The 18,844-nt window shown below is 43.8% G+C and overlaps 1 long non-coding RNA gene across 2 annotated transcripts in view; it reads right to left on the minus strand.

Moving 5' to 3' along the window:
• Positions 1–2,795: 2,795 nt before the first annotated feature.
• The window catches only part of LOC147350337 (uncharacterized), a 90,004-nt gene continuing 73,955 nt past the window's right edge, over positions 2,796–18,844 (minus strand). Inside the window, exons 1-2 of one of the 2 annotated variants that reach the window (XR_015148732.1) lie at positions 6,397–8,052; positions 2,796–2,998 (exon numbers count right to left, since the gene is read on the minus strand). This is a non-coding gene — a long non-coding RNA (uncharacterized LOC147350337). Of the gene's footprint in view, positions 2,999–6,396; positions 8,053–18,844 lie in introns of those variants that run through there. The other variant, XR_015148731.1, reaches the window with a different exon arrangement.

Below are 18,844 nucleotides of genomic sequence, written 5' to 3' on the forward strand. Positions count from 1 at the left end.
AATTATTCAACTTCTACTGCTTTCCTCACTTCAATGGTTTTTGAATTTGTTGCACTTTGGTCACTGACTTACTGGTGCTGGTGATACATAAAAGGCTCTTCTTCACTCTCTACTGGTGCTAGGTAGACATTACCACCAGTTGGAAGTGAATGACCAAAGTATAAATTCTGGTACATCAGTATCGGCCCATAACCTCTCACCTCTCCATCTCTTTCACTCGCCACCTTTCAAAACTCTTGGTCTTAAATACTGGGCCCTCCCTCTTCTTCTGAGACCCTCCCCTCCTCATGGTTTCCTTCCTTCCCACCACAGTGTGTTAGTCACTCAGTCATGTCTGACTCTTTGTGACCCCATGGACTGTAGCCTGCCCGGCTTCTCTGTCCATGGAATTTCCCAGGCAAGCATACTAGAGTGGGTTGCCATTTCCTACAGGAGATATTCCCAACCCAGGGATTGAACCCAGGCCTCCTGCATTGCCAGCAGATTCTTTACTATCCAAGCCACCAGAGAAGACTCACAACCACAGTGAGTCACACTATAATCTCACTTGCCAGAACCCTACACATTTTGGTTCCATTTTTTTTGTTTGTCTTTCAACGACACTCACAGTGAAAACCTTTACCTTCATATCAATTCTTAGGCCAGGTTAATCACATGTATTCCATACTTCCACCCCCGGAAGCCAATCACCCCTAGTGGAAAATATATCTAAACCATATCGATTGATGCCAGTGTAGATTTGTGGACTTCAACTTTGGCTTGGCTTTGGCACTACTTGATGATCTTTACATGTGCACAGAGTTGGTTACCTTCCTTATTTTTCCATAGCAGATCCTTTGAAACTTTACTACTTTCCTCTTTATGTACCACCTTTTCTGTTCTTTCCCCCATACTAATATCATGCTTTAAAATTCAACAAACACTCATTGAATTCCTTTCTTCAGCTTCCAATCACATCTCAAGTTCCGTCTGCCCTAGTTTGCTTTGAAATTGCTCTAGCCAAAATTTTCAACAACCTCTTTGTTGCTAAAACCAGTGGATATTTTCTAACCCCAATTTTACCTAATTCATCTATATATTTTTCCTTATAAAGCTCTCCTCTCTTGGCTCTCGATTTCTATCTAACTTCTCCTTCTCAGCCTCCATCTAAAATTTATCTCCCTTTGCCTGCCCTTTAAGTGCTATTACTCCCTAGGTTGTACCATCTTCTCTCCCCATAACATACTAATCCTATCCCATAAGTACTAAAAGTGTACCACCACACACCCTTCTTTTCTAGCTTCCAGATCCATACATCTAACAAGCCACTGGGGATTCAGCATTAGCCTTTGTTTCTAGCAGGAGTAGTTAGGTCAACCTTGAGAGCTCATGTTATTGGGCCCACAAATAGCCTTCATCCTTACCAACATGGCTATTTGATTCACATGTCAATTATGATAATACCGGAGTGGCCAATGACAGAGTCTAGCTGACGTCTGCTGCCAAGTCCTTTTGATTAGCTAATAGTTTAGTGTCTCTTCAGTGAGAGATGCTCTCTGGTAGACAGTAACATGAAATACAAAGATATTCCCCCTTTCTGTCCATTCGCATAGGTCTACTTGTCTCTAGCTTGAAACTCTCTCATCTCCAGTTTCCTACAGACTGAACCAAGTCTTTTAGCACTGCCAGTAAGCGCATGTATACTGTGTATAATCTAACCTCAGGTTGCTTCTCCATCTACAAAAGGTGGATCACCAGGCCTGCTGCCTAAAGTTCTGTCCATTATGAAGATTTCCCTTCATATTTGACTTTCAAAGCCATGCCTGAGTGAGGCTATAGTGCAGCCACCTTCAATTTTTGGCTTATACCACATTCCTAACCTGATTTATCCATGAACCAAGTTTGGGCCTTTATTCTTCACCACTTCCTGGTCCTAAGGAATTCTCTCATGGGTGCAAACCAAGGTGCAAACCACAAACACAACAGTAGTAGAAGACACGGGAGTCTGGGCTACCCGCTCACAGAGCTTGCATTCCTGTATTGGTCCTACTTGGGCTTTATCTTAGAGGTACCACACTTCCATCTTAAGACAGGTTAATATTGTACTCATTTGACTTTCAGGTTTAGTAGGCTTGATAATACTCAGGAGAGTAGTTCTGGTGACATGGTTATTTGATGTCTCATGGTCATGTGCTCTAGTATCAGGGCTCAACAGCACAGCTTGTTATTTTTTGATAGGTATATAATTTTACACTCAAGATGGCATGGCTTTGCCCCAGAACTGAAGAGATCTACATTATGAATCCCCCATTGAAGCTTGTCATAAACTCAAAACAGTGTCTTATCCCACCAGGGATATGTCTAATGACACAGTGTCTTGCAGATTATATGGTTAGAGCAGTAAGTCTCCTTACTCTGCAACCTGGAATGGATGCAGAGTCTTTTCCTATTCTGGACCTCTCTCAAAGCTGGCAGTCTTTGTGTTACCCACTACGTTAATTGGAGCAATACTAATAGGCATGGAATTGCTACTGGGTGGGAGGTAAAATAATCAATAATGTGGCTTTCACTTTGAAAGGGATGTTCTAGCACAACCCAGACCACTAGCCACCTAAAAGTGTGGTGGGCCCCTAAATTCTTATTAAGCTTCAAAGCTTAACTCCTCCCCACTGGAGTACATGTATCTTACCAAAGCCATCAATGTCCTTCCACTATGTACTCATATGGTCTGATTAGTATGATGCCCTTGAAGTGATGTTCCACAGTGTTGTGGTCCAAGCATGGGTTGGAAAAGAATTTCCAGACATGAGACAGAATGAGAGGGAAATAAAGTTTATTAGAATGGGAGACACTGTTAGACCAGCAGGCCAGCTCAAGGGAGACCCGACACTGAAGAGGGGTCCTTAGTCCACTTTTATACCCAGGGTACAAGGAGTGGGATCGAGGTCTTGCGGGTCATTTGTTGATTGGATGAGGCATGTATCCTGGGTGGGGGAAGAGTAGGGCAAATACCTTCTCCCTGTGGGGTAGGAGGGGGACACAGGTTATACCGTTCCATTAATAGTTACAACAAGGGGAAAGGAAGGACGATAAGGGTCTGGTTTTTCCATTCCTGCATTCCAAGACCCTCCTTGGTTTTATCTGCACTTTTGTCCTTGGGTCACCACATTCTTCCCTCTCTTTTAGAGCCAATTCTTTGGCCCCTTGTGATACCTTGCTCATGTCTAACTATCTACATATTTCCTTTCTCAGGCATTTGGGAACCCAGTCTTAAAGGAAAAGGGGTGATGACCACTTTGGCTTCTCCAGGCTGTTCAGGGGCATCATGGGGCTCTGGGTTCCCTTTGCCTGCTCCCTGTCAGGGTGAATTTACAGCAGGAGACGAGAGTCCATGGAATGATATGGTGGCTTGTTTCGGCATTGTCTGGGTGTTGGCCAGGGAATATTGGTGTCAAACTATCACTTGGAGATTTGTTGTATTCTAGAAGGAACAAACTTAAAAAGAAATTTAAAGATACATGGCCCAAAGATTAATAGAAGTAGAAAAGCTTCTGAGGAGCTAGACAGGAGAACCAGGAATAGACATTGGTTCATGACATTAGTGTTTCTCTAAGTATGAGAAGATGCAAGAATTTGGGCTCATAAAAATCTTTAGCTGAAAACATCTGACTCTCTGAAGGCCAGTTCTTCTGAGTTTTTCCCAGAGCACAAAGTGTCTTATTTCTGATCTCCACTGTGAACTCCTTTCAAGGGCTGTTGAAGGTCAGCAGCTTGCAGTGGTCACGATGTAATCTTTGTAGAGATAATTGGCAAGTAAGTGCCAACTTCCAGTCAGCAGGGTCCCTGCAGAGCCACATATTTGACCATGCTTTGTGGGCATTTCATGGCAGTTGTGTCCCATGGTGCTGGGGAGGCTCAATGAAGATTTCATTGACAGGTCACTCAGTGTGCTATTACTGGACCAGATCTTGCAAATAGCAAAAGTCTCTGGACCATACCTCTCTTACTAGTCTCTTAGTCCAGAAAAATATTCCCACCTGTTGCTTCTTCCCATATCTAGAGTTACATTATTACAATCATTGATCTCATATGGAACTGCTTATCAGCATTTTATCACAGGCTCGGTCACACATTTGGTAATGTAAGAAACAATCTTCTGAAACAAGCAACATAGAAAATAATATAGCTAGCAGTTATTAGTCAGAGAAGGCAATGGCACCACATTCTAGTACTCTTGCCTGGAAAACCCCATGGACAGAGGAGCCTGGTGGGCTGCAGTCCATGGGGTTGCTAAGAGTCGGGCACGACTGAGTGACTTCACTTTCACTTTTCGCTTTCACACATTGGAGAATAAATGGCAACCCACTCCAGTGTTCTTGCCTGGAGAATCCCAGAGGCGGCAGAGCCTGGTGGGCTGCCATCTATGGGATCGCACACAGCCAGACACGACTGAAGTGACTTAGCAGCAGCAGCAGTTATTAGTAAGATCATAAGTAAGAATTAAAAGTCAAGAACTTTCATAGCCTAGTATACCCCAGGTCATCTAACTTAGTTAAATGATTGTAGCCAGGTGTTAATCTCCTGGTTGTACATCATGGAATATCTGACCTTTATCCAAAGATTGGTTACTGAGATAAGCTTTATAAACAAACTTAGAGTGTCCTTTTTAATAACTTAACTAAATCTCTTAGCAATATAACAACAAGGAACTATCTCAGAAGTGAGTCTTAGTAAACACTGAGAAACACTTAGTAAACACTTAGTAAACAAAACTAGAAGCTTAGTTTAACAAGTAACAAAATGATATTCAGTGAAACATGATTTTTTTTCATTATGAGGGCATTAACCCTGTAGCCAGGGAAGGCTTTAATCCATCAAATAAAAATGAGGTTTTTCAGGGAGCCAGGAAAAGCCAAGAGGCCATCTTGGATTTCCCATAGCCCTAGCTCTTTGATTTACAGCTATTGCTCACCCATTTTTAATTCCCTGATTTAGGAGTAGACTGTTGCCATGTTTTAAAGGACACCAGGATAGCTAAAGTCTAACTGTGAGCGCTTATTTTTGTAGAAGCAGAATGAGCTTGTCTACATGTACCATAATCTAAAATAATGTTTCTTTACCAAAGTAACAAAAGATTTTAAAATCAAATATAAATCACTTAAAGGCAAAGAAATTAATAATCAGTTATCAAAAGCTACATTCTAAGAAAACTTTGTTCTCTTAATACAGAGAGTAGACTAAATTACAGTCTGTTACCAGTTTACCAGATAACAAACAAGCAAAATTTGTTTATTGGTTAATCTTAGAAAAGTCTTTTCCATAAATCTTGAAGCAGCAGTATTCTTGCAAAGGCATCAGAGTGAAGCCATAAAAGGAACATTTAAAATCTGATTAAATTGCAATTGACAAAATAGCCTGGTCATTGCTGTGATATGCAACACTTTGATATGATAACTAGACTTATAAGTGACCACATTTTATCAGGGCATATCAGAGATATATGAATTCCACATAATTTTAGGATATCTCTATTAGTAACATCAACCATACAGTATAACCTGAGAAGACTTTATAATTTCACATGTCCAATGAACCCAGGTAGTTTAATAGCTCTTTGGGATGTCACAGGGGCCCTCTGAAGCACCCCAAAGTCAGCTAGAAGTCAAGTTATTTAGGAAGTTTTGTCGATAAATATGAAAAGGGTTTATAACAGCCAGGTAGAATCATATAGATCACTGTGAAACTATATATTCACTTAGCCAAAGTAACAAAGAAGATTTCAAAGATAAACAGAACAGATCACTTCAGAGGTAAAGAAACTTAAAATCCATTATTAAAGGCAGTTCAACATCTCAAGAAAACTTGTATTTGTTAGGAAGTTAGAATAGGAAAAAGGAGTCCAAAATGGCGGTGGCTAAAAGACAAAGAAGAGAAAAGCCCGCGAAAATAGAACAAAGGAAAGTCCCAGGACTGGAGTGAGGACCTCGGATAAAACAAACAACCCTCCTAGCTAGCCCAATTAACATAGGGCAGGCTCAGGGGGAGGAGGAAAAAAAAAAAACATAAAAAGAGGAGCCAAAATTGAGCTGGGAGCTTCTCTTCTCTTCGCATCTTTTGGGTCAGCCCACCCTCATGCCTTGAGGATGTATTTTCCTTTGCTTGCCAATAAAACTGAGCTATAACACCGATTTGTCCATTCCTTCAAATTTTTGCTGCAACAAGACAGAACTGAGGAAATTACATACTCCCCCGACATATATGGTGCCGTGATTCAGATTTAACCTGGCTGAAACTACCTCGGCTCTGCCCCCACAAGGCAGAGGCCAAGCACAGCAGAAGCCCAACGCCGTGAAAGCTCCCGAAGTGGAAGCTGAACACGAAGAAAACCCAGCGGAGTGGAAGTGACAAGAAGCCTACCGTGCTGGAAACCGGGACAGCAAAAACAAACTTGGCAGAAAGCTCACGCAGCTCAGTCTCAGACTCCAGAAGACTTCGGTTAAGGTAGAAAGTCCTCGCTCCTATGGCTGGAAGGATATATGGCTAACAAAATCTTAATTCCTTTACAATCTCTTGTTTCTTGTTTCCTCAAACCACCTGCGAACAGGTGAGCAGCAGTGGATGCCCCAGGGTATCCCGAAGGCTCCACTATCTGCGGTGCCCTGGTAGCTGTTGCCCAAGCAGATGGGGGTTCTTCAGTCCTTAATCTTCTTTGTGCCAAGGATCAGGCCAATGAAAACTGTGAGCATAGGTCAGGTATTTAGCAGATCTTCTGGCAGGGCCCATTTTTCCCACTGCTTTTTCCTCTCGTCCTTCAGCTCCTCTCTCCTGGGACTTGAGCCCAGCCAAAACCCATGGTGACTGGCTTCAGGACCTAGTGAAGTTCAGGCTCTGATGTCACCTAATGAAGCTCAGGCTCTGATGTCTCATTACAAAAATCCAGTGAGAGAGACACAGTAATAGGTAAGAGATGGATTTGTTCGGATTCAGAGAGAAGTACACTCCACAGGGTGTGGGCCATCACAGAGGAGACTGCAGCAGCCATGGAATGTGGTGTGGTTAGTTTTCAAGAGCTGGGTGATTTCATATGCTAATGAGTGGGAGGGTCGTTCCAACAATTGGGGAGCCACTCACTCCTAGGTCTTTTGACAGTGACTTGGAACTGTCCTGGCACCTCTGGGTGTGTCATTTAGCTTGCAGATTGAGGATCAAGGTTTAGTTGAATATGACTTGTCATCTTGGACCCATTTGATTTTAATCAGTTTATGTTATACCTTGGGCTATGTCATACTTTTAATAAGTTGTGCCCTGCCCCCATCACTCCTGTTTTATGCTCTTCTCCTGAGCCCCATCCAGGCCCACAATGTTGCCTCTACAATCTTACGGCAGGACAACCAGAAAATACCTGGCCCCTGGGAGGGAAATACTGTATAATATCCATCCCTGTAGAGATTCAGGCCTTCATCTTCCGTGTTTCCCACAACATATGCGACAACAGCACCTCTCAGGGGATGCACTAGGGCGGGTGGCAGGTACACAATGCCTGCTAGAAGTTCTTCTGTTGGTGGCATCCCTTCAAGGGCAACTGCGCTTCCAGGGACAATGTTTGCCACTTTGGGAGTTAGCCCTGTAGGCCATTGGGCCCAAACCCTTACTACCCGTCTCCTAAAGTTACAAACATACCCCTGGATCAAATCTCCATTCTGCTTTTACAGAACAGCTGGTCTGTTGCCTCTTATCAATTTGTTCGTAAGCCACTTACTAACTCCTACAATCAGGACCCTGCCCCCTTGTAGGCAACATTGCTCCACCCCACTTATTATTAAAATATTCTTAATGCCCCTAACAGGACCAGTAACCCACTCCTGTGTCATTACTTCTGTTATTACCTAGAGTGGGTCTATGACAATGAAATGTTTACTATTTGAAACATAGTAAACTGTTCTTATGAAGGACTAGGGGAAAAAATTCAGTGACTTACATTTCCTCAGAGCAATAAGAGGATAAAGCTTATGGCTATTTCACCAGGTTCCTAGTCTCAGGGCACAGACTTGGATTACTTTAATTCATGGTATCTATTCCCATCCGCAGTGGACAAACTGGCAATGAGTTAAGATTACAACCCCTTAATCTTACCCTGGTCATGCTGGAGACCTTGGGGACACCCAACTCCAGTCCGGGGGTCCTAGGAGCCCCACCTACCTTGACCTGCCTAGGGATCTGGTCCTTGAAAGGTTGTCATGCCTCAACCTTCTCGGGGATCCACCAATCTAGGTGTCCCAGGAGGTCGACATGCCTCAACTTGCCCAGGGATCCAATTCTCAGGAGTCCAACCTGCCTCAGTCTACCTGGGGATTCGATCTCCAGGAGGCTGTCATGCCTCAGCCTGCCTGGGGATCTGCACCCTGATCCAGGGAGCCCGGCTCTCAGGTTGCAACAGTACTGGGTAGGATAAGTTTCAGAAAGAGTCACCCCTAAGGAAGCCCACCTATGGAAATAAAAAGAAGCCTATTAGCTGTTGGACTATGCCTGGTCTCATCAATAACTCAGGAGTCCAATGAGAACCATTGCCTTTCTGAAAAGGCTAAAAGAGGCCCTCCAAAAGTTTACCAATCTGGACATAGACTCTTACAAGGGACAGGCAGCTACAGCAGCAGGACCCTGCTGCCTCTTTAGATGAGATGGTCCAGACAGCCACCAATACCTTTTATAACAGAGAACAGGAGAAGGAGGCCAAGGCCCAGGAAAGGGATAAAAGGAAAGAGATAAGGTATGCCCAGATACTGGCCGCCCTCCAGGGAAGCCCTATGGCAAACCCCGAGTCCTTGAAGGACAAGGCATGAGGCAGATGCCTAATCTATAGACAGCCAGGACAATCAGCCAGAGTGTCCAAACCTTGACAAGTCTCCTAAAATGGCTTTCTACAAATGCCATCAATTTGGACATTGGGTGGCACTCTGCCCTGGGGACCCAAGAGCCTCAAGGTCAAGCGCCAAGCCTTCCCTCATGATGGTTCAACAGGAGTGAAGCATCCTGCTCCAGCCAGCGCACCTGTCACAGATAACCAACATGGGGCTAGAGCCAAGGGTGCAACTGGATGTGGCAGGTAGGTCCGAGAATTTCTTGGTTGACACTGGGGCTACCTACTCTGTCCTGACCTCCTACTCCAGAGCCTACTCCTCCCAAACTTGTACCATTTTGGGTGATACAGGAAAAACAATTACAAAAGAGTCACCTGAACACTTCTTTGTCGCTGGGATGGGCAAATATTTTCCCACCAGGTACTCAGGTGGCCCCTGAATATCCTATTCCCTTATTGAGAAGAGATCTTTCCCCGCCTTCAAAATATTGCAGCTATTGCAGTCCTAATAGAGATGCTTTAAAACTCTCTCAGGGGCAAATTATTTTTACCAGCCACCAAGTGAAACAACTCCTGAATGGGAGAGGCCATTTATGGATGTCTGATCAAAGAGTCCTCAGGTATCAAGTAGTACTGATGGAAAATCCAGGCTTGACTATATCCCCTTGTGAAGTTCTTAACCCTGCCACCCTCCTGAGTACTCCGAGGGCTCTCTTCCCTTTCACTCTTGCCTAGAAACTTTGGACCATTGGACAAAATCTCAAGAGGGATTGTCAGAAGATCCTCTAACCAATCCTGAGGAAATCTGGTACACTGATGGAAACAGCTTTTTTCTGGATGGAAAAAGAAGAGCTGGATATGCAGTAGTCTCCAATTTTGAGACCACAGAGGCTAAACCTTTGCCACTTCAGCCCAATTAGTTGAGCTCATAGCCCTGATTAGAGCTTTAGAGCTGCGAAAAGGAAAAAGAGTAGCCATTTACACTGACTCCAAGTATGCCTTTCTGGTGCTACATGCACATGCTGCTATTTGGAAGGAAAGAGGCCACTTTAAAGTGTCCCCAATCAAATATGGTGATCAAATCCTTAGACTATTGAGGCAGTCCATCTGCCAGCTGAGGTTTCAGTCTCCCATTGCAAAGGACACCAAAAAGGGAGCACGGCAGTGGCCTGAGGGAACCAAGCAGCCAATCAGGCAGTTAGGAGAGCAGCATTACAATGACCTAATACAGATTCCCACCTTAGTTCCACAGACTAATTTGCCAAAACTCCTTCATATACTGAAGGTGAGACACTTAAAGCTAAGAGTGAGGGTTTTCAAGAAGATCATAAGGGGTGGTTCCAAAAGGAGGAACTTCTTTTTTTGCCTGGGGACCTCCAGTAGAAGTTGGTTAACTCCTTACATGCCACAACTCATTTAGAAGAAGGTTCTCCAAAGATTACTAAAAAGGTCCTTCAGAGGAACAGACCTTCAAACGACTATAAGGTAAGTGGTCTCCTCTTGTTCCACTTGCCAATTAAACAACTCCCAAGGAGCTCGAAGACCCCAGCTGGCCCAGCCCATCCAATGACGTGGGACCTACGCAGGAGAGGACTGGCTGATGGACTTCACCCAGATGCCAGTTTCTCAAGGGTATAAATACCTTTTAGTCATGATAGATATATTTCACAGGATGGATTGAAGGCTTTCCCACCCAGACTGAGAAAGCTGAGGAGGTGGCAAAAAACTGCTCCATGAAATTATTCTGAGATTTGGTCTGCCCAAGTCATTGCAAAGTGACAATGGGACATCATTTACTTCTAAGGTCACCCAAGGGGTCTCGAAAGTATTGGGCATTACTTGTGCCCACTGTGCCCGGAGGCCTCAGTCTTCAGGAAAAATAGAAAGAGCCAACCAATTCTTAAAATCAGCGATAAAAATGATTACCCAGGAGACCTCCCTGGGATGGAAGGAAACCTTACCAATAGCTCTCCTCCATACCCATATTGCCCCTAAGGAACAGGTTGGTCTTAGTCCTTATGAGATGCTATGTGGGAGACCTTTTGTTTATGTCAATGACCTCTTTCTTGATCCAGAGGCTCAGTCCCTTCAGTTTTATACCAAGGCCATTGGACAATTCCAGCAGGATATAAACTTGTGTGGTGTCAACCAGGACCCAAAAGATTCTAAAGAGCCACCACTATATGTTCCAGGGACTCAAGTCCTAATTAAATTCTGGATCCCCAAAGGCTCAAATGCAGCCCACATGGAAAGGCCCCTACCCTGTAATACTTTCTACCCCAACAGCAGTCAAGTTTCCAAGACATGACTCCTGGATTCACTACTCATGGATCAAGCCGTGGAAGAAAACAGAAGAGGGCACTCAATCCACCTGTGAGACTCTAGAGGATCTCAGATACCTATTCAGAACCACAAATGAGTGCCATTATAATGCACACCCCCCAAATTAAGTTCCTGGAGATAAGATTTCTCAGGACAGCTCGAAAGAGCCAACAGCTTGGCAGGGGTTGTACTCCAAAAGAGATAGGAGATAGATCTCCTGATTCCTGAACAAGGAGGGACTTGAGCCATCTTGAATGAGATGTGTTGTTTCTGGGTAAATACCTCCAGCTAAGTTTTTTAGAAGTCTGACAGTCTTCAAGAAAAACATTCTAGATCCTACAGGACCTCAGAGAAAGAGCTGGAGAGTTCTCGGTGTGGCTACAGTCTCTCTTTGGGGGATCCTTCTCCTGGCGGTAGGGAATTTGGAGTTGGCTAATGCCCTTGCTAATCCTTGTTATCACCATATTGATGCTGCTTATGATTGCTCCATGTATTATCAATTGTCTAACCCATTTTTGTCTCTGCCCAGGTCAACAGGCTACAATATGCACTGCCAGTTTAACAAGGATATATAAAACTACAGCTGACCATGGAAAATATCACTCACCCTTAGATGGGCACTGCTATAAGGACTCTGAGGCTTGAGACTAGCAAGAGGGCGAGGCTCAATGCTCCTTGCTATCCCAGTTCTGCAGGAAGTAGCCAGAGAGACCTCGAAGCCCCTATTCCCAAAGAATTGGGCCTCCCATCTCTTGAGGGGGGAATGTTAGGAAGTTAGAACAGAAAAAAGGAGTCCAAAATGGCAGTGGCTAAAAGACAAAGAAGGAAAAAGCCTGAAAATAGGAACAAAGGAAGGTCCCAGGACCATAGTAAGGACCTCAGGTAAAACAAACAGCCCTCCTGGCTAGCCCAATTTACGTTGGGCAGGTTCAGGGGGCGGAGAAAAAACATATAAAAAGAGATGCCAAAATTGAGCCGGGGCTTCTTTCTTCGTGTCTTTTGGGTTGGCCCACTCTCACGCCTATTTTCCTTTGCTTACCAATAAAACTGAGCTATAACACTGATTTGTCCATCGCTTCAAATTTTTGCTGCGGTGAGACAGAACTGAGGAAATTACCCATTTCCCTTACATATTTATGTACCAAACTCTTCCCTTGGGGTCCACTTTCCATAAAACCTTATCAATTTCTGTACCCATCACTTTGTTCTCCCATCCTGAAACAGCCACCTGTAAGTCATACCTACTTCCTTTTCCCTTCATAAAATGTAATTTCATTCCTCATACCTTCTTTACTGAAAACACACATCCTACTTTCCTAAAGCAACCAAGAACTGACCTTTATATTAGCATTCTATAGATTGGTGAACATAAATATCAGTGACAATTTCTTAAAAAAATATTCTAGAGAACATCTCAGAATGGCATCCAACATTATTCATTAACAGTCCAAAATCTCTAGTTTCTCTGTAAGCGGAAGCTAGTGTTCAGTAATGAATGTTTCAGAATCTTATTTTCTTTGGAAATGACCTAGTTATTCAATAAACTTCCATTACTCAGTTTAGCACAACCCTAAAATTCAGGTTCTGTGATTCCTAAAATGTCGATGTTCACTCTTGCCATTGATCATTTCCAATTTGCCTTGATTCATGGACTTAACATTCCAGGTTCCTATGCAATATTGGTCTTTACAGCATTGGACTTTATGTCCATAACCAGTCACATCCACAACTGGGTGTTGTTTTTGCTTTGGCTCTGTCTCTTCATTCTTTCTGGAGTTAATTCTTCATTGATCTCCAGTAGCATATTGGGCACCTACCAACCTGGGGATTTCATCTTTCGGTATCCTATCTTTTTGCCTTTTCATACTGTTCATGGGGTTCTCAAGGCAAGAATACTGAAGTGGTTTGCCATTCCCTTCTCCAGTGGACCACATTTTGTCAGAACTCTCCACCATGACCTGTTTGTCTTGGGTGGCCCTACACGGCATGGCTCATAGTTTCACTGACTTAGACAAGGCGGTGGTCCATGTGATCAGATTGGTTAGTTTTCTGTGGTTGTGGTTTTCATTCTGTCTGCCTTCTGATGGAGAAGGACAAGAGGCTTATGGAAGCTTCCAGATGGGAGAGACTAACTGAGGGGGAAACTGGTTCTTGTTCTGGTGGGCGGGGCCATGCTCAGTAAATATTTAATCCAATTTTCTGTTGAAGGATGGGGCTGTGTTCCTTCCCTGTTATTTGATCTGAGGCCAAACGATGGTGGAGGTAATGAAGATAATGGCTTAAAACTAATGGCTTAATAAAGTTGGCTTAAAATCCAATATTCATAAAACTAAGATTATGGCATTTGGTCCCATCACTTCATGGCAAATAGATGGAGAAACAGTGGAAACAGTGATAGACTTTATTTTGGGGGGGGGTCCAAAATCACGGCAGATGGTGACTGCAGCCATGAAATTAAAAGACACTTACTTCTTGGAAGAAAAGTTATGACCCATCTTGACAGCTTATTAAAAAGCAGAGACATTACTTTACTAACAAAGGTCCATCTAGTCAAAGCTATGGTTTTCCAGTAGTCATGTATGGATGTAAGAGTTGGACTATAAAGAAAGCTGAGCACGAAACAATTGATGCTTTTGAACTGTGATGTTGGAGAAGACTCTTGAGAGTCCCTTGGACTGCAAGGAGATCCAACCAGTCCATCCTAAAGGAAATCAACCCTGAATATTCATTGGAAGGACTGATGCTGAAGCTGAAACTCCAATACTTTGGCCACATGATGCAAAGAACTGACTCATTTGAAAAGACCCTGATGCTGGGAAAGATTGAAGGTGGTAGGAGAAGAGGACAACAGAGAATTAAACGGTTGGATGGCATCACCAACTCAATGGACATGAGTTTGAGTATACTCTGGGTGTTGGTTATGGACAGAGAAGCCTGGCATGCTGCAGTCTGTGGGGTCACAAAGAGTCAGACATGACTGAGTGACTGAACTGAACTGAGAAATTCAGGTTACCAAAATCTAGAGAGACTGTTTTAGACAGACACTTCTAAAGTGTAATTATTCTTAACAGTTTATCTAAAAGCTCATTTATATTTTTCTTTTTTAAAAGTTTCTTCATTCGAGTTACTTTTCTTGCTGACAAACTTGTAACAGATATAACAATAACAATAACAATATTTAACTTGTAATAAACCTACGCACAATGAAAATATTATGCTTAATGTTTATGACTTTTCAGTTCAGTTCAGTTGCTCAGTCGTGTCTAACTCTTTGCGACCCCATGAATAGCAGCACGCCAGGCCTCCCTGTCCATCACCAACTCCGGAGTTCACTCAAACTCATGTCCATCAAGTCGGTGATGCCATCCAGCCATCTCATCCTCTGTCGTCCCCTTTTCCTTCTGCCCCCAGTCCCTGCCAGCATCAGAGTCTTTTCTAATGAGTCAACTCTTCCCATGAGGTGGCCAAAGTATTGGAGTTTCAGCTTTAGCATCATTCCTTCCAATGAACACCCAGGACTGATCTCCTTTAGAATGGACTGGTTGGATCTCCTTGCAGTCCAAGGGACTCTCAAGAGTCTTCCCCAACACCACAGTTCAAAAACTTCGGCGCTCAGCTCTCTTCACAGTCCAACTCTCACATCCATACGTGACCACTGGAAAAACCATAGCCTTGACTAGACAGACCTTTGTTGGAAAAGTAATGTCTCTGCTTTTCAATATGCTATCTAGGTTGGTCATAACTTTCCTTCCAAGGAGTAAGCATCTTTTAATTTCATGGGTGCAGTCACCATCTGCAGTGATTTTGGAGCCCAAAAAAATAAAGTCTGACACTGTTTCCACTGTTTCCCTATCTATTCCCCATGAAGTGATGGGACCAGGTGCCATTTAGACATGTCTATATTAGATTAGCAAACAAACAGTAATACTAGATATTTAATATTGAATATTTCCCAGTTCATGTGAATCTGAAATTCATTTAGATTAATTTCTCTTGTATTTAGGATTGTCTGACTTGTAAGCACTTACTGTTCTTTATGCCAATTAAATCAGAACTCATTTACAACTTAAGCAATATTATTAAAAAAAAAAAAAAAAAACCTCATAGACAGACACTGAGACATACATAAATCCAGACAGACAGACAGACACAGATTGCATAGTTTTCCACTTGAGATTTAAAATGTCTCTTTGATTCACCCTCTCTACCCCCCTTTTTTAAAGTTCTAATTTGCCCAAGGCTGAGGTCTCAGGCAAAGGTGGGCTGTGTATTTCAGGGACATGGAAGGGGTTAACTTCAAGCTTTTCCCTAGGCAAGCTTTTTAATAAGCTGCTGTTGCTGCTAAGTCGTTTCAGTCGTGTCCGACTCTGTGCGACCCCATAGACGGCAGCCCACCAGGCTTCCCCATCCCTGGGATTCTCCAGGCAAGAACACTGGAGTGGGTTGCCATTTCCTTCTCCAATGCATGAAAGTGAAAAGTCAAAGTGAAGTCACTCAGTTATGTCCAACTCTTAGCGACCCCATGGACTGCAGCCCACCAGGCTCCTCCGTCCATGGGATTTTCCAGGCAAGAATACTGCATATGCAAAAAGAACCGGTTTTGCAGTTTCCAAGAAACAAATTCATTTTAACCAATTTTCTCTGGAGTCTAAAAAATATCACGGCTATTCTGTGTCAAAAAGTCACCTTTCCTTTCTGTAGTCCTAGTTTTATAGCTAAAATATAGACCAAACAGTGCTCAAATTGACTCTGATTTCAGGGGCAGATCAGCTGATAAAAATCTTGGATCATCCCTCTGGTGGAAAGTGAGGTCTTTATCCCATCAGAAGAATCTGAAGGGTTAAGGGAATTTTCAGGAGCGGGGGAAGCTTGGTCCTTTTCCACCCTGAGAAACAGTAGTTAGAAGGGAATTCTTTAGAATGTTAGGAGAGTTTTTGATCTCTCAGGCTTTTGAAAATAGGAGAAAGACCCGGACCAAAGGGAACCTCAGAATTCTTTCCTAGCGGTCATTTGGATATGAAAAGTCAAGTAGGGGTTGTCTGGGATATTTGATAGAGAGAAACAGAGGGGAACAGGAGATAGGGAGGAAACAGAAAGATACATGTGGCATGAGTCCCTGAAATCCAAATTCTGACTGAGGGCCATGAAGGACTGAACATAAGGAAATTCTGAGTCCCTTCCCTGCTTTTGGCAAAAGCTAGTGTGCCATTTAGAGGCCATGTTTTTTTTTGGTCCCCTCATTTGTATTGGGGCCAGGCCTTGTGTAGGGTCAAAATTTTCCAGTTTTTGAGAATGTAGCCAAGGAGTGTGTCTGAGAGAGGCTCCCGAGATGTACCAGAATCCATCCTTAGCCTATATGCTGTAGAATGGGGGTACTGATCATTGCCTGACAAAAAGGCATCCCTTTCTGTCTCAGTGATGTCTCCATGCAACTAATGGCACAAAAATGGCCAACCATCCCAATAGTTGCATCCAGTGAGAGGTGACCTCTGAGAACCACGCAACTAAGGCACCATGTGACTCGGGCAGAGAAAGAGAGATTCCTGGGAGTAACAGGGTGACTCACCATTTGGCAATTCTTTGAAACATGGAAGGCACTCTTCGGATGGCTCAGAGGCAACACTTCAGTTCAGTTCAGTTTAGTCACTCAGTTGAGTCCGACTCTTTGCGACCCCATGAATCTCAGCACTCCAGGCCTCCCTGTCCATCACCAACTCTCGGAGTTCACTCAAACTCACATCCATCAAGTCGGTGATGCTATCCAGCCATCTCACCCTCTGTTGTCCCCTTCTCCTCCTGCCCCCAATCCCTCCCAGCATCAGAGTCTTTTCCAATGAGTCAACTCTTCACATGAGGTGGCCAAAGTATTGGAGTTTCAGCTTTAGCATCATTCCTTCCAATGAACACCCAGGACTGATCTCCTTTAGAATGGACTGGTTGGATCTCCTTGCAGTCCAAGGGACTCTCAAGAGTCTTCTCCAACACCACAGTTCAAAAGCATCAATTCTTCGGCGCTCAGCCTTCTTCACAGTCCAACTCTCACATCCATACATGACCACTGGAAAAACCATAGCCTTGACTAGACAGACCTTTGTTGGCAAAGTAATATCTCTGCTTTTCAATATGCTATCTAGGTTGGGGATAACTTTCCTTCCAAGGAGTAAGTGTCTTTTAATTTCATGACTGCAATCACCATCTGCAGTGATTTTGGAGCCCCCCAAAATAAAGTCTGACACTGTTTCCACTGTTTCCCCATCTATTTCCCATGAAGTGATGGGACCAGATGCCATGATCTTAGTTTTCTGAATGTTGAGTTTTAAGCCAACTTTTTCACTCTCCTCTTTCACTTTCATCAAGAGGCTTTTTAGTTCCTCTTCACTTTCTGCCATAAGGGTGTTGTCATCTGCATATTTGAGGTTATTGATATTTCTCCCAGGCAACACCTAAGCTCCTGTAAATCAATCTGGACCAAAAGGGAAAGAAATGAAAGTGACAGGGAAGAAGACTGAGGAATCCAACTTACAATCCTGTCGGGGAGGCAGTGGCCAAGGGACAATGGTCTCTGTTTTGCTTCAACCACTGACACGATGCATAAAAGTTGTCTTGCTGGGGGCGGATGCCCTTGTGGCATGATCTGTTCCATGTTCCCCTTATCCTCATATGGGAGTCTTCATGTGGCAGGAGCCCTAATGGTTTTTAAGTGCCCGACCCATGCCCACACAATATTGGTTGGTTTTGATGAAAGTGAAAGTAGAGAGTGAAAAAGTTGGCTTAACACTCAACATTCAGAAAACAAAGATCATGGCATCCGGTCCCATTACTTCATGGGAAATAGATGGGGAAACAGTGGAAACAGTGTCAGACTTTATTTTTCTGGGCTCCAAAATCACTGCAGATGGTGACTGCAGCCATGAAATTAAAAGACACTTACTCCTTGGAAGGAAAGTTATGACCAACCTAGATAGCATATTCAAAAGCAGAGACATTACTTTGCCAACAAAGGTCCGTCTAGTCAAGGCTATGGTTTTTCCTGTGGTCATGTATGGATTGGAGAGTTGGACTGTGAAGAAGGCTGAGCTCCAAAGAATTGATGCTTTTGAACTGTGGTGTTGGAGAAGACTCTTGAGAGTCCCTTGGACTGCAAGGAGATCCAACCAGTCCATTCTGAAGGAGATCAGCCCTGGGATTTCTTTGGAAGAAATGATGCTAAAGCTGAAACTCCAGTACTTGGCCACCTCATGTGAAGAGTTGACTCATTGGAAAAGACTCTGATGCTGGGAGGGATTGGGGGCAGGAGGAGAAGGGGACAACAGAGGATGAGATGGCTGGATGGCATCACTGACTTGATGGACGTGAGTCTCAGTGAACTCTGGGAGTTGGTGATAGACAGGGAGGCCTGGCGTGCTGCTATTCATGGGGTCACAAAGAGTCGGACAAAACTGAGCGACTGATCTGATCTGATTTGAGACCTCAGTTGGAAAGAAGTTAAAAGGAGAGACCCTCACCCATTTGGGTGGCAGCTACTGGGGTGCAGTGAGCAGTGGGGCCTTTGGAATACACTAGAGGGTAACCCTGGCTGGAGTTCCTCAGTTGTTTCCACAGCAGTTGCCTCTTCTCAGAGGGTCCCTATGAAAAAGGAGAAGCAAGGAGGTGGGGGAAGAGACCCCAAAATCTCCTTACGGGCCA

Source organism: Bos grunniens, chromosome 20 (genome assembly GCF_055505025.1).
Source record: "Bos grunniens cultivar Pamir isolate PY7600 chromosome 20, Bosgru_T2T1.0, whole genome shotgun sequence".
NCBI classification, from domain to species: Eukaryota; Metazoa; Chordata; class Mammalia; order Artiodactyla; family Bovidae; genus Bos; species Bos grunniens.